Below are 16,040 nucleotides of genomic sequence, written 5' to 3'. Positions count from 1 at the left end.
CTTTTTTTCCCCAGGCTAGTGCAAGTCCAGTTTTGTTTGGGAAAGCCACGTGCTCAGCCCTGCACAACGAACCGTGATGTGGCTAAGGCCATCAAGACAAGCCTGTTTTCTCTTTGCCATTTCCCAGCCTCCCTTGCAGCTAATGATAATCATGTGACCCACTCCTAGCCCATCAGACAGAAAAGGAAGTCCATGGGCAGAGGGAGGTTTGGGGAGGGTTGCAAGTGACACCACTTATCTCCCAATTCTCATCTTAAATGTGATAGCATGTATGCTCTGGAGGCCATCTTGGGACCATGAAGTTACAGGTATGAGAACTAAAAATCACCTTGAAAGGATGGTGGAGAGGACCCACTTTCCTCTCCCCTACCCCATAAACCTGGGGCCCCCACCCCACTCAAGGCCCCATCCTCTCTCTCCTGCACAGTGGTACAGCCTCTAACAAGATGCTGTCTGATGATAAACTCCGGGAGTCAAGCTGCTAAGATGGAAAATCATGGGGAGGTGCTGACCCTGAGCACAGTTATGGTCCCTACCGAGAAAGTCTTCAGAGCAGAGAAGAGGGAGGGCCCAGCCGGAGTGGGACTAGTTTGCATGCTAAGTTGATGCAGTCGTGTCCAGCCCTTTGCGACCCTATCAACTATAGCCACCAGGCTCCTCTGTCCATGGGATTCTCTAGCGAAGAATCCTGGAGTGGGTTGCCATGCCCTCCTCCAGGGGATCTTCCAGACCCACTAATCGAACCCACATCTCTTATGTCTCCTGCATTGGCAGGCAGGTTCTTTACCCCTAGCGCCACCTGGGACTTAGACATCAGCAAAAGCTGGGGGAAGGACTAGAATCGCCCCCTCATCTCTGTATCACACCTGCACGACGTCCCAAAGACGGGATCACGCCTGCTCCTCTCACTGTTCTCGGCTCAATAAACACTAAATAATCATAAAGAACACGTGTGTCTATGAATGAGGCACAGTTCATGGCTTCATGCAGTTGTACCAACAGCCCATATGTTACAGATGAGGAAACTAGAAGTGCAGAGAGGTGACGCGGCTTGCCCAAGGTCACACATATGCAAGTCAGTGCCATGCGTGTCAGTCTTCCTCATGGTCCAGACTTACGCCGTCCAGTATGGCAGCCGAGAGCCCCCTGCAGCACATTACCTTTAAATTTCTAATCCACAATGAGATAAAAGTCAGTCCTTTGGTCACCCTGGCCATATTTCAAAAGTGCAACAGCCACATGTCGATAGCGGCTCCTGGACAGGGAGTCACAGAGAGTTCTAGCGACTGGTCCGATAGAGTCACTCACAGATCCCTGCCTGGGGAGCACAGGCCTGCACAGTGACCCAAGCGTGGAGCTGGGCCCATGAGGAAGGAGAAAGGAGCTGGGAGAACCTCGTCGGAGAGCGGAGGTCATGGGGCAGAGGGCCTGACATCTGCTGGCTCATTTACCTGTCTCACCAACTCCACACCAGTGCCGCTTATTAACCTCAAGTGACAGAAAAAGAAACCAAAGCTCAGGAACGTGAGAAGACCTGTCCAAGGCCACACACCTAGGAAATGCTGGAGCTGGGCCCCGGGGCCCTGGATCAGATTCCAAATCCAGACCCCCTGCCTCGCCTTCTCTCCTCCAGGAGTCAGCTCTGGAGCCCCTTCCTTCCCCCGTCTTGTCTGAAGGGATGCCAAAAGGAAGAGATGAATCTTTCCAGGAAGGAGGGCCAAATTCCAGTAGGGGTTGGGGGGTTGTCGCCCACACAGGCCCAGAGGGAGGTAACCCCCCTTTCAGGGCAGCTCCCATGGTCTCCCTGGACCGGAGACCAGGTCACAGGGCAGACTCATTCTTCCCTGGGCCTCTTCTCCCAGGCCGGGCTGATGCTCTCAGAGACCTCGGTAAATCAGGCCCCAGTCACCCTGCAGACTCCAGACCAGGGGGGAGGAGATCCCACGGCAAGAGTATCAAGCTTCTCAGGCTCTCCCAGGAGCCTGCGGAAGCTTCAAAGGCCGGGGCCTGATTTACGAGGCTACCAGCGGCTCCAGGCTGCCCCAGAGCAGGGCCTGCACCAGCTCCAAGCTGTGCATTAGCCCAGAGATGGGTGGGTCAGAGGATCTGAGCCAGCTCGGGGCTACATCTATTCCTTTCCCCAGGGCAGCAGAAGGGCTTAGAGCCAGCCATGCTTGGAGAGAGGCGTGTCATCTCCAGGATCTTGGATCAGCCAGGGCACTGTTGGTCCAGTCTGACGGGGGATGGGAGAGCAGTAAGGAAGCAGGGCCAGGCCACTCTGGGAAAAACGGGCTCTGGGCTGCAGTCAAGAAGCTCCCGACAGCTGCAGCCCTAGAGCCAACCTTCAGGCCTGCTGGCAGCCCTTCCAGGGAGCCAGGACTGTCCCCTTTTCACAGGAGGATGTGGAGGCTCCAGGAGGTCAGGTGAGCTGCCCAGGACAGAATGGGAACCGAGCTCCAGTAGCAATGCCTGCTTGTTACACCCTGCCTCCCTGGGCAGCACCCCGCACTCAGCAAGTCTTTCTCGACCGAGAAAAATAAAACTTACAACTTCTATCTTTAAGAGGAAGTACACATTCCTTTACACTCCTCAAGCTCTTTCATAAACTAGAATGAGTGATGAGAGGAGGCAGTTATTATCCAGCCTTGGGAAGTTTATAAAACAAGACGAGCTGCCTTGCCAGGGCCGACATCCGGGCCGCAATCTGCCAGGAGAGCTATGGGCCTGGCGACCTCTGGAGTTTTCTTCCTGCCTGAGGCTGGTCTTCCTGACGGGAGGGGCGCAAACTGCTCCTCACTGCTCTCTGAAGCTGTAACTTCCCAGGGTCAAGCAATTCTAGTCCTCCATGCTACTTAAAGACATCTACCTAGGAGGTACCAGAAAACACCCAGTTATGACAGTTTATTTCAGTATTCTGGCAAAGTATCTTTATCTGATTTGCAGAAGCTCAGAGGGGCTCCAGCTGGCGATATTTACTTCTCACCTGCTGTGTTCCCATCACAGTAGCTAGCCTCTAAGGCAGGCCAGCTTGGGTTTCACCCAGAGACGGCGTATGAAGTGCCCTGTGAGTGCCATCTCTGCTCCTCTGCCAGATGTTGCCAGGGCAACCACGCACATGCTAGAGGTGTGGATTTAGAGTCAGAGTCTGGATCTGGATCCCAGCTTTGCTTCTTCCCAGCTGTGTGGCTTTCCGCAGGGGACTTGACCTCTCTGGGTCTTCGTTTCTACTCTTCAAAGCGGGGGGTACAGCCTTCCTACTCAGAGACCTACTGTGACAAGGACCATCCCCGGGAAGCGCCCAACACCAGACTGGCTTGTGGGAAGAAATCAACCAGTTATTTATTGTTATGACCAGCCTGTTTCCCCTGGGGGCCAGCCCAGGGCTGACCCGGAGTCCATAGTCACTAAGAAAGGCCTGCCAAGGCAATGAGAAGATGAACTGGGAGGAGGTACCGCCAAAGTGCTGGGTCAAGCTTTTGGTGCTGTTGATGCCGGGGAGGTTCCCAGATGGAGCTCGTCGATACTGACTTTTAGTGCAGTGGGCGCCAGCCCCTGGGAGTCCCCCTCTCCCTCCACGGCTTTGGGATCACTTGCCTTTGGGTTTGGGATCTGCCCTTCCTCTGGTGAGTCTCAGACCTCCCTTGTGTTCCATTTTTCAGCAAAGCAGCTGTTTGGAAGGCACCCAGGGCAGCCGCTCTTGGGGACGTACAACCCCCCGCCCCCAAGGCTAGGATGCCAGAACGACAAACCCAGCCAAACATATGGATCCTGGGCCCTGTAAAGCCAACAGCTGGGCCACTGGCTGGCTTCTCCTCTGTTCCCTGGAATATCTTGGCAAGGAGAAGACATGGTCTCAGCAACTTATAGGAAATTTCCCAGGGTATCCTGGTCTCTAAGGGAACAATCTGTTCCTTTCTCACACATTTAAATTTGTTTTATTTTCTTTTGGAAGACCAATTCTAAGATGCACACACACACACATACACTTTTAATTTGTTCCTGGGTATGCTTAAATACAATTTCAGTGACAAATCTAATATTAGCAATTATTAGCATTTGTTTAGCACATGCTAAATAAAGAGTTGGAGAAGGCAATGGCACCCCACTCCAGTACTCTTGCCTGGAATCTCCCATGGATGGAGGAGCCTGGTGGGCTGCAGTCCATGGGGTCTCGAGAGTCGGACACGACTGAGCGACTTCACTTTCACTTTTCACTTTCCTGCATCGGAGAAGGAAATGGCAACCCACTCCAGTGTTCTTGCCTGGAGAATCCCAGGGACGGGGGAGCCTGGTGGGCTGCCGTCTATGGGGTCGCACAGAGTCGGACACGACGGAAGCGACTTAGCAGCAGCAGCAGCAGCAAGTAAAGAGTAAGGGCTTTCCTATTGGCTCAGGCAGCAAAAAAATCTGCCCGTAAAGCAGGAGACCTGAGTTCAATCTTTGGGTCAGGAAGATCCCCTGGAGAAGGGAATGGCTGCCTACTCCAGTGTTCTTGCCTGGAGATTCCCATGGAGCCTGGCGGGCTACAGTCCATGGGGTTGCAAGGAGTCAGACACGATTGAGCAACTAACACTAGACAAAGAGTAGCTCAACATCTCATAGAGTGCCCACAGTGATTCTTGAAACAGGGCTCTAAGTGTTCCCATTTTACAGATGAGGAAACAGAGGTGGGCTGACATGTGAAGGGCAGGCTGCATCACTGACACAGGGCTAGAGGCCTGGAGCCCCATCACTATCTTGTGCTGCCTTCTCCAACCATGCTGAAGGAGTTAACCGGTTGGAGAGATTTTCTTTCCTTTGGGCACGTCAGGTCGACTAAGACAGCATCTCTCTCACCATCTCTCATCTCTCTCACCACTGGAGTCCGTGACCCTGGAGGCCCGGAAAGGAGCCCCAAATTCTAACATAAACTGCCTGCTGGCTTTCCAGCACAGCTCAGCACCTACCAGCTGTCCCCTTCTCTGGGTCCAGGCCCCGAGGAACCAAGACTCAAAGTTCAGCCTGCTTCCTCCAGCATAGACGCTCAGAAACTGAAATTTCCCACATTTTCACCACACAAAAGTCAGGTTGTATTTTTGTCCTCTTTGAAATATGCCAAAGGAATTTCTCCTTCCTTCCTCCTGAACTTTCTCCAAAAATAAATAGTAAAAGTGAACGCCATTTTGCCCTGTAAGCTGAGAATAGAAAAATCAACACTCCGCGTGGCATTTCCAAGACATTACAGGAGAGAGAATGTGTGGATCTGGCTCAACACCGTTTGGCAACTTCAGGTTTACAGTAGATGATATTTCTCACCCAGGAACTCCTCACTGGGCTTACACGACACGTTCCTTTGCCTTTCAAATCTGATATAAAACATGAAGAGGCTTTCATGAAGGAACACCACCTGGACTGCAATTATGAGTTAGCAGACCCACCACAAGCAAGTTAAACCCCAATTTATGCAGATAACTCAGTGAAACCAAGAAGACAGTGACCCAAGGAAGGCTGAACTGGTAGCTACAGACTGAGCCCCGAGAAGAAGGGAGGTGTTTATCCTGTAACTGAGGAAGGCTGCAAAGAACCACGCATGATGACCAAGACTCAGGGGTTATTCTCAACTCACAGGATCCACTGTCCTCAGGGTCGTCCGCCGTCCTTCCGGGCTGCCCAGACCCCTGGGTCTGCACCTTCCAAAGCCTCCGTGTGGGTTTCCCACATCTCTCCCACCCTCCCCGGCTCAGTGAGAGTCATCTTTCACATATACTGTTTGATCACATCACACCCTGCTCTGCTCATCTCTTGTGATTCCCCCCTCTCCTCAAAGCCAAACACGGTTCTGCCCCCAGGACCCTTCACCTGGCCTCTCACTCCTGGCAGCCTCCTCCCCCAACTGCTCATCACTCCCTCGGAATTTGCTTCAAGCAAGGCACCTGGCTGTGTGCTGTTCTCCCCTCCACACAGCCAGGGAGCCTCCAGGTAGGAAGCAGGGTCCTGGCTACCGTCACCTCCAGACAGGTGTCCTGGGAGCGCTCACTCTGCAGGTGAGCTGGTGGACAGTCATCTCGAAGTTGCCCCCACCCCTCTAGGAATGGGGAGCTCTCTCACTCCCGTTAGTGACAGAAGCAGAAAGAGACACTAACTGGCTTGTGGACTGCTGCCTGCATTCATCCCCATCTCTCCCAGTTCCAGCTGTGCTGCGACGGGCAAGTGACAGGCGGGTCCCCTCTGGGGCTCAGATGCTCCATCTGCAAAATGCAGTTAACAAGTCATATCTCGTAGCCATTGAAAACCATTATGAAGCTCATCCTTATCATCTCCAGGCAATTTCAGCATGAAAAAAATGTGGTATTTCAGCTAGAAAGACCTGGTTTCTAATCCCAGCTCCAAAACTTGGGAAATGAGTGAACTTCTCTGACCTTCACTTTCCCCATCCTTAAATGGAGATTAAAAACTCTCCCTCAAAGGATAACTGTTTGGATTGAATTAGATGATATAGATAAAAATGGTTTATTAAGCTATTTAATTTGTACAATATAAGCAGATCACCATGATGTGTGATCATTCACCCAGAGCCAGACATCCTGGAATGCGAAGTCAAGTGGGCCTTAGGAAGCATCACTACGAACAAAGCTAGTGGAGGTGATGGAATTCCAGTTGAGCTATTTCAAATCCTAAAAGATGATGCTGTGAAAGTGCTGCACTCAATATGCCAGCAAATTTGGAAAACTCAGCAGTGGCCACAGGACTGGAAAAGGTCAGTGTGCATTCCAATCCCAAAGACAGGCAATGCCAAAGAATGCTCAAACTACTGCACAATTGCATTCATCTCGCAAACTAGTAAAGTAATGCTCAAAATTCTCCAAGCCAGGCTTCAACAGTACGTGAACCAAGAACTTCCAGAGGTTCAAGCTGGATTTAGAAAAGGGAGAAGGCAATGGCAACCCACTCCAGTGGTCTTGCCTGGAGAATCCCAGGGACGGGGGAGCCTGGTGGGCTGCCATCTATGGGGTTGCACAGAGTCAGACACGACTGAAGAGACTTGGCAGCAGCAGCAGCAGAGGAACCAGAGATCAAATTGCCAACATCCGCTGGATCATCAGAAAAGCAAGACTGCCACTTAGACCCCTTTCCTGAGCCCCAGTTTCCTTGTCTGTAAAATGGGGATGACAGTTTCTGTGAGCAATGCTTAACTCTTACAGTTTTTATGAGCATTGAATGACATAAAAATATACCAGATAAGCAACTAGGACACAGTAAGCAGTTATTTGGCACTTTTCACAACTTGAGTCTAAAAGCGTATCACCCTAAGCTCCCTGACCCCCTCCGACAAAGCACTGACATCTAGTGGCAGAGCAGAGTAACTGCAGGTGTGAGTACCCAAAGTTCCAGCCTTCCTGCGACACACACACCTCATTTCAGGGGTTGCACTGGTTACAAACAAGTCAGCCAGGATCTGCCTCAGGCCTTCCAAGCACTTTGATATTTATCAACAGATTTTGTCCCCACCCCAAGATATGAAGATGAGTAAGTCAGGGACAAAGGGAGAATGGAGGGACAGTAGTGGAGCAGGGAGACCCCTCCTAGACAGTAAATTCCTGGAGGTCAGGGATTTTCCCACCACATCCCTGTACCTAGGACACTGCTTGAAACACAGCAAGTGCTCAGTTAGTACATTTAGAATAAATGACAACCATAGGCAACCCCAGCCCCTTCCAAGCTCAGAAGTCCACATGGTGAAGAGGCTTTGCTTCAGGTGACACGGTGACAAACTGCTCCAGGAATAAGCTTACCAGGATTCCCCTGGTGGTCCAGTGGCTAAGACACTGTGTTCTCAACGCAGGGGTCCCGGGTTCAATCCCTGGTCAGGGAAGTAGACCCCACAGGCCCCAACGAGGACCCGGTACAGCCAAATAAATAAATAAAAGTAATTTAAAAATTTATGAGGAAGCTCCTCCCCACCTCCTCTCATCGTTTGTGCACTAACGTCCCTAATCTTCTACTCCTTTTCACTGAAAAAAGATTCCACCTGGGCCCTCTGAAAGGGGTGGAAAGTGGTCCAGGACTATATTATACTTACTTTTTAAAAAAATTACAGGGCTACATTATAAACTACATTATGTCCCTCAGAATTCATAGGTTGCAACCAGTGTGATGGAATTAGGTGATGGGGCCTCTGGGAGGTGATCAGGTCATAAATGGGGTTGGTGTCCTTACAAAAGAGATCCCAGCTCCCTCACCCCTTCTGCCACGGAAGGTTAGCGTGAAAAGAAGGCTGTCTATGAACCAGGAAGTGGGCTCTCCCCAGATGCTGGGTCTGCCAGCGCTCTGACTTTGGATATTATACCAGCTTCCATAACTCTGAGAAATAAAATTTCTGTTTATAAACTACCTAGTCTATGGTGTGTTGTTGCAGTGGCCAGAGCTGACCAAGCCAGACCAAACTGGGAACACACGTCGACAGCAGTTCCTTGGGATGAGGGGCTGAGAAGGAGCCCCCAGGACTGTGAAGGCAGTGTCTTGTTCTGTTGCTTAAGCTAGCTGGTGAGGACATGAGGGCTTCTCATCATTCTTTAAACCACACACATTTATTATAAATACTCTTCACTATGAAATAGCATTATTATTAAAAAATTTCATAGAAAATATTGTAAAAGAGGCATAGGAGACGCTATTGTCTGTAAGCGCAGCGGAGGGAATGCAGAGAAGGCAGGCTTTATGTAGTTTTGCTGTGGACTTGCTGTGTCTTGCAACATCTCAGAAATGTAAGTGGAGGTTCTGAGCTCTTCTGAAATGCTTTCCGCTTATTAGACTGTGTCCTGACCTCGGCATATTACAGTGTTGGCACCCAGCATCATGGCTTTCCAACTCCCGTGCTGGCTTGACTTTGAAACTTTGACCAATGGTAGCAGGATTTGAGAAACAACTACATCCCAGAGGGACACAGGGATCCCAACCAGGCGCCTTCATTTCCCTGGTCTCCGTGTATTAAATTGAGTAAACTGTAGTTCTCACCTTACTTTCCTCCAGGGCTGATGTGAGGAGGAAATGAGAACATGCAAATGAAGGTGCTTTGTAAACCAGAAAATGGTATAACTGTAAGATGACCATTGCTGTAACTACTCCTGGCAGAGAAGCAGTCAAAAAATGACATGAAGGGCCCTCCAAATGTGAGGCATTTGTGCTATGACTGGGCATAACACTCAGCCAAGGGTTTCTGGCACTGAATCAAGTTCTCATACCACCCCAGCCAAAACAGGTGGAAAGTACACTTAGCAGCTGTCTTCTGGTTCCATAAGATTGATGATGCGAGCGCCATGGCTACGAACTGGACTCCAGGGTCAGACAGTGTATGTTCAAATCCTAGGACCACCACTTACTAGCTGAACAAAGGATGACTTTAGGCAAGTTACGCACCTTTCCAAGACTCAGCCATTTCTCTTACGTGTAAAATGGGGGAAATAATAGAAAACTCATAAAGTTCTTATGAGGATTAAATGAGTTAGTCTGGAAAGTGCTTGAAACAGTGCCTAGTACAGAATAAGCCCATATTAGTATGTTGTTGTTGTTATTCAGCAGCTCATTAGTGTCCAGCTCTTTGCGACTCCATGGACTGCAGCACGCCAGGCTGCCCCGTCCATCACAAATCCCTGGTGCTTACTTAAACTCATGTCCATAGAGTCGGTGGTTCCATCCATCCATCTCATCCTCTGTCATCCCCTTCTCCTCCTGCCTTCACTCTTTCCCACTATCAGGGTCTTTTCCAATGAGTCAGTTCTCAGCATCAGGTGGCCAAAGTACTGGAGTTTCAGCTTCAGCATCAGTCCTTCCAAAGAACATTCAGGACTGATTTCCTTTAGGACGGACTGGTTGGATCTCCTTGCAGTCCAAGGGAGTCTCCTGAGTCTTCTCCAACACCACAGTTCAAACGCATCAAATCTTCAGTGCTCAGCCTTCACATCCATACATGACTACTGGAAAAACCATTGCGTTGACTATACTGACCTTTGTCGGCAAGGTAATGTCTTTGCTTTTTAATATGCTGTCTAGGCTGGTCATAGCTTTTCTTCCAAGGAGCAAGCATCTTTTAATTTCATGGCTGCAGTCACCATCTGCAGTGATTTTGGAGCCCAAGAATATAGTCTCTCCCTGTTTCCAATATTTCCCCATCCATTTGCCATGAAGTGATGGAAATTCATGCCATGATATTAGTTTATTAAATGTCGAGTTTTAAGCCAGCTTTTTCACTCTCCTTTTTCACCTTCATCAAGAGGCTCGTTAGTTCCTTTTCGCATTCTGCCATAAGGGTGGTGTCATCTACATATCTGAGGTTATCGATATTTCTCCCATCAATCTTGATTCCATCTTGTGCTTCATCCAGCCTGGCATTATGCATGCTGTACTCTGCATAGAAGTTAAATAAGCAGGGTGACAATATACAGTCTTGACGTACTCCTTTTCCAATTTTGAACCAGTCTGTTGTTCATGTCCAGTTCTAACTGTCACTTCCTGACCTCCATTGAAATTTTGCAGGATGCAGGTAATGCGGTCCGGCAGTCCCGTCTCTTGAAGAATTTCCCACAGTTTGCTGTGATCCACACAGTCACAGTCTTTAGTGTAGTTAATGAAGCAGAAGTAGATGCTGCAACCTCTACTTAGCATGCTACAACCTCCATTTTCTGTGGGGGAAAATACTAAAGAGAAGAAACAGGCCAACAGCTGCCGTTGTTAACTGGAAACCTGGGTCATTAATTGGAAACACAGAGATGGAGAAGACTTGGAGATACTTCCTTTTGAGGATGCATGGCACTCATGAAATGTGGAGGATTCCCACCCAGCACCTTCTTAGCCAACCATGAGTTGCTGAGTTGGCGACCTTTTTTAGCAAATCTAAGGCTCCGACACTCTTTGAAAACACAAGCAATAGGAGCCAGGATTGAGAAGAGGCCAGCATCTGATTAGGGGAAAGGTTAGTAAAAGCTGATATCAGTGGTGCCCGGAGTTGCCCACCGAGTGGAACTGTGCATGTTTCTGGGGGGTGTGGTGAGGGTTCAAGGCAGAACAGGTGAGAAACGCGTAGGTGGTCCCTGGCACACAGTAAGCACCACGGTCACTGCTACTTCTTCTGTCTGTCCATCTGCCAGCACCCCCCACCACCCCCCAGCCCCAGGGGAGCCTTTGAAAGCAGTGCCGTCCAGAAGAAATTCCTGTCAAGACCCACGTTCTGTATCTGCACTGTCCATACGTCTAACCAGTCACATGTGGCTGCAGAGATCTGCCAAGGTGACCAGTGCGACTGAGCAACTGAGGCTTGAGTCTAACTTTTTTCTCAAGTATTCTCATGGCTTTTTAAAAACGCTATTTAATTTTAATTAATTTAAGTAGCCCCCTGTGATGGATAGCTACTATACTGGACATCACAGCATGTCGCCATGTCACTTCTTGGCTTCATATTTCTCCAGGTCTCCAATTCCTCTGACACACATCCAAGGTCCAGCAGAGCCTCCAGAGGAGGGGTGCTGTCTATGTACACCCTGCCTGGCCACCAACATTCCACACCATTACCTGCAGATACTGGCCTGTGCCTCCGTCCCTTTGTTTTGGATGCCCTTCCTGCCTTGTCTGCCCAGTAATCCCTTCAGAAGCTTTCCCCTCCCACCCAAGCAGTCAAGGGTACCACCTCTGGCTCCCCCAGCGTCTAGAACTTCTCCTTATCATGGTATTTACATGGTACAGTTGTACTTGCTTGGTTACAGGCCCCTCTCCCTATCTAGTTGCTCCCTGAGAGTCCACCAGGGAGACTCTGTAGGCACTTTTGCACCCCGGGGCGCTGCACAAGGCGGGGCTACAGCTAATGCTTGGAGGCGGGGCACAGGGATGGAGAAGACACAGTCCATCCTTGTGGTCCCACCGGGCTCCCCCTCTAGGAGGAAACATCGACCTCCACCAAGGTCCTTCCACTTCCCAAGGCTGGTCTTCTTAGCATCCCCTGCATATACCGCTGTTATTTCATCAGTCCAAAGACACCAGCAGTTGTAAGGACATCATCAATTCAGTGGTAGCCCTTTTGAGAAAAAGAAAAAAAAGCACAATGTGTCTAAATGACACATTGATTATAAGACACCTTCTGCTTTCAGAAATGTCAAAATGTAAAGGGAAAACACGGCCTCAAGGAAAGCAAGGCAAATGTGAGCTGGCCTCTTGGGAGACTCCCCTTTAGAGCATCATTCACCGTGGTAGCTGGAGGGCCCCTTCCTGAGTGCCTCAGTCTTCTTCCTACTGCTTTCTGATCGGGCCCCTGCCACAGAAGATTCCGAAATGTCCTCTGTTTCCTTGAATGGATCAAATGATTATTTTTCTGATTATAGAAATAATGCATGGTTATTGTACAAAATTCTTTTCCATCTCAGGGGCTGTGCATTAGTTGCCCCCCTTCCTAGAACACCCCTGGCCCAGATTTCATCTCAGGGCTTCTTATTTTTCAGGTCTCAGTAGGCGGCCTCTCTGTAGAGCCGCCTTCACCCCTGCTAAGTTTGGTCTCATCCTCCCCCCGTCAGTTCCTCTCACATTAACGACCTCATTTTCTTCCCAGCACTCATCAGCACTAGGAATTCATTGTGTACTTGTTGATTCTGTCTCTTCCCAACAACCCTGTAAGTTATTCCAAAGGGAGGATGTTTCTCTAGCAGGTACTTAAGCAATTTTTGTGAGTAGCCTAAAACACAGAAAAGCATTAAAGGAAATCGTAAAGACCCTTGTGTCCCCACTACTCAGAGAATCACAGTTAACACCTTCCTGGGTGTTTTCTGCATGTGTGCGGTCATACACTTCTTTTTTTTTTAAGATGCAATCTATTTATATTGCTTTCTAATCTCCACTCCACGCACCCCCCCGCCCCGCCCCCGCCTACTCACAATATCACAGATATCTTTCACATCCATATACCTGGATGGCCACCCCTGTTTCTAAAGGGGACATACCATTTCCCTGTATGGAGTGACCCTACTGGATTTAACCAGCCCTTGCAGGTAGCTTTGAGCTTGTCCCCATCCTTTGGTTATGACAGGCAGTGCTGCAAAGGAGCATCTTTGTACAAATATCTTCGCTTATGTCCATTCAAGCGTTACTATTGGGCCAAGCAGCATGAACTTACTATCAGACTTTGGGTAGGTAGTAAGAACGGAACCCCTTTTCAGGTGAGGAGTCCCACTGTGCACAGGAACTTTGCAAGGTTCAGAGAGGGTTGAGAAAGAGACTGGCTTCCCTCCATCCTTTGGGCAACTCCTGTCTACTTGGAGAGATTTATAAAGTGCCCCATGGCTTTAGCACCCCTGCAAAGGCCCTAAGCCCCACTTTGATAGCCCCGCAGAGCTAGTGGTTGAGCCATTTCAGGCTTAGTTGTAGCAATGTTACGGTAGACACTTTTTTTTTTTAATTGACTATCTTGCAAGGTTGAACTACCTTAAAAGGTTGTCTCTTGAAATAAATATACATGCACATGCCAGTTGGAGTTCTGGCTGTGAGCCTTATCAGCTGAGTGACCAGCAGGCCCCATCTCCCAGAGCCCTGGCACCTCCAACTGTAATGTGAGAATATAATTTCTGCTTTACCAGGTTGCCGTGAGGACCACAAGCAGATAGCATGTGAGGAGAGAGCCCAGCAGTGCCTGGCATGTAGCAGGTGCTGGTCCCCTGCCTGTCCCTCTAGGGAAAGCCACTCACAGGCCAACAATACTCGGGGCTTCAGGCTGGAAGAGCTCTTTGACATCCTCTGTTCAACTTTCTCACTTTACAGAAGGGAAAATCGAGGCTTAGACAGAGACTCTGTCATGTTCAAGGTCACAGTGCAGGGTAATGGCAGAGACGGGACCAGAACTCCCATCTCCTGACCCTCCCCACCCCCGTCGTCTGCATTTTCTATGACAGCAGTGACTGGCTCTGCGGTGGAGCAGCCAAGCAAACTGCAATGTAAGTAGACTGGAGATAAAGGAGAGCATTGATAGCTTGTTGTTGAATAGCTGGAAGGAAAACAGTAACTTTCCGAACAAATATCTAAAATATACTTCCTTATTTATCCAACAAGTAAGCACATTGCTCACTCTGCACCTGCCAGTTACCGTGCTAAGCTCTTAAGAAACATGAATTCACTTAACCATCACTCCAATCCTGGGAGGAAGCGACTATTACTGTCACCTCCATCTCACAGAGGAGGACGCAGAGGCTCTGAAAAGTTGATTTTGCTCACGATCCTGTAACTAGTAAAATGCAGAGCTGGGATTCGAACCCAAGTATTCCGGCTCGAGTCTATATTGTAACCACTATGCCATGCTGCTTCCCCCCAAGAAGACTGAGCTGCTTTCTAATGTGTACACCAGACTGTGGCTAAATATTACTTAAGCATAGCGGTGCTGATCATAATAGTAATAACAGGAGAAAGGACAATACAAATGGGCAATTCCCTCTGTGATTTCTTGGGAGAACTTACTAACACCTGGCTTGCCTGGTGGCTCAGACGGTAAAGAATCTGCCTGCGATGCAGGAGACACGGATTCCGTCCCTGAGTCAGGAAGATCCCCTGGAGAAAGGAATGGCTACCCGGTCCCATTCTTGCATGGAGAATTCCATGGACAGAGGAGCCTGGCGGGTTACAGTATATGGGATCACAAAGAGAGGCCGACCACTGAGCGACTACAACTACAAACACCTACGCAAGTTTCCCAGACAGCCATCACCCTCGCCCTCTCCCCCACCCACCTCCACTGCCCAGGTTACTGCCTCCACCAGGAGCACGTCTCCTCCCTTTGTCCTTCGGGACAGCCTGAATGCAGCCAGCTCTGGGAGCGCTTTTCAGATGGCGTCTCCTGTCACAGCTGGTCAAGGTTGCTGAGTCAGTGCTAATGGTAGGGTTTGACACTGCATCCCATTTGGCTGAAAGGACTTTTCCACTGGCCTCAGACCCCTTGGCTAACCAGTGTGGCTCAGGGACAAGCCAACCATTACTTCACTGAGGCATAGACGTGTCTGTCTCATGCCTTCAATGCCAGACTCCGGGGAGCGCCTTCTTGGTATCTGTTACTGCATTCAGTAAGCACTCCAAGCCTTTAGGGTAAGTGCTGTCACCTCTATTTGAGCAGGGAGGACCCTGGCTCGGGAGGGTTGGGTAACATGTCCCAGGTCCCAGGACCCACTGAGCGGCAGAGCTGGGGGCTGAAACCAAGTTCCCAACCCCTCCCCCAGGGAAAGCTCTTTATGTAACTGTAATCGTAAAAATGGATTCCAGCAAAAGTCAGTAACAGATGCCAAACTGAGGGGGAAACGACTTGATGAGAAACAGGATATTTACCTAGTCCTGAAGTATCTCCTTAAAAACTATTACAAAGGAAAAAATGACAATAGGGGAGCCGAAGACCATGTGTAACGATTAGTTTTACCTGGGATCCTGCCTGGGCTATAACACCCAGTCATTCGATCAAATGCTAATCTAGGTGGTGCTGTGAATGTGTCTTGTAGATGTAAGCGAACATATAAACATCGGTTGACTTAATAAAGGAGATCATCCTCAGTGATATGGGTAGACCTCATCTAATCAGTTGAAAGGCCCTGCGAGCAAACACTGAGGTCTCTCAGAGAAAGAAACGCTATGTCAAGGCTGAAGCATCAACTCCTGCCTGAATTTCCAGCCTACCCTGCAGATTTCAGGCTGGTCAGCCCCACAACTGTGGGCCAATTCCACTCCTTAAAGTCTCTCTCTCTCTTGCACTCTCTCTCTCCAAATATATACGTATAAGTCCCTTTATATACATATTCTATTTGCTCTTCACCTCTGGAGAACCCTGGTACACCATCGGAACAAAGGGGTCCAAATGAATGCCACCCAAAAGGGCCAAAAGGGTGTCATATGCCTCCAGATGTTATGTGCTCAGGAGGACGCATCATTCGGGTCAGTCAGTCAGTCAGTTGAGTCGCTCAGTCATGCCTGACTCTTTGTGACCCCACGGCCTGCAGCACGCCAGGCTTCCCTGTCCATCACCAACTCCCGGAGCCTGCTCAAACTCACGTCCA

General features: G+C 49.5%; 1 protein-coding gene and 1 non-coding gene across 11 annotated transcripts in view; one reads left to right on the top strand and one right to left on the bottom strand.

Moving 5' to 3' along the window:
• The window catches only part of TENM4 (teneurin transmembrane protein 4), an 849,352-nt gene that overhangs the window by 469,196 nt on the left and 364,116 nt on the right, over window positions 1-16,040 (bottom strand). The gene's annotated exons all lie outside the window — the stretch shown is intronic.
• On the top strand, window positions 7,779-7,852 carry TRNAE-CUC (transfer RNA glutamic acid (anticodon CUC)). The gene has a single exon. It is a non-coding gene; the product is annotated as a tRNA-Glu (tRNA).

The sequence above is a fragment of the Ovis aries genome, chromosome 21, assembly GCF_016772045.2.
Source record: "Ovis aries strain OAR_USU_Benz2616 breed Rambouillet chromosome 21, ARS-UI_Ramb_v3.0, whole genome shotgun sequence".
Taxonomy (NCBI): domain Eukaryota; kingdom Metazoa; phylum Chordata; class Mammalia; order Artiodactyla; family Bovidae; genus Ovis; species Ovis aries.
The sequence above is the reverse complement of the archived record's forward strand: the minus strand, read 5'-3'. Positions and strand labels throughout refer to the sequence as shown.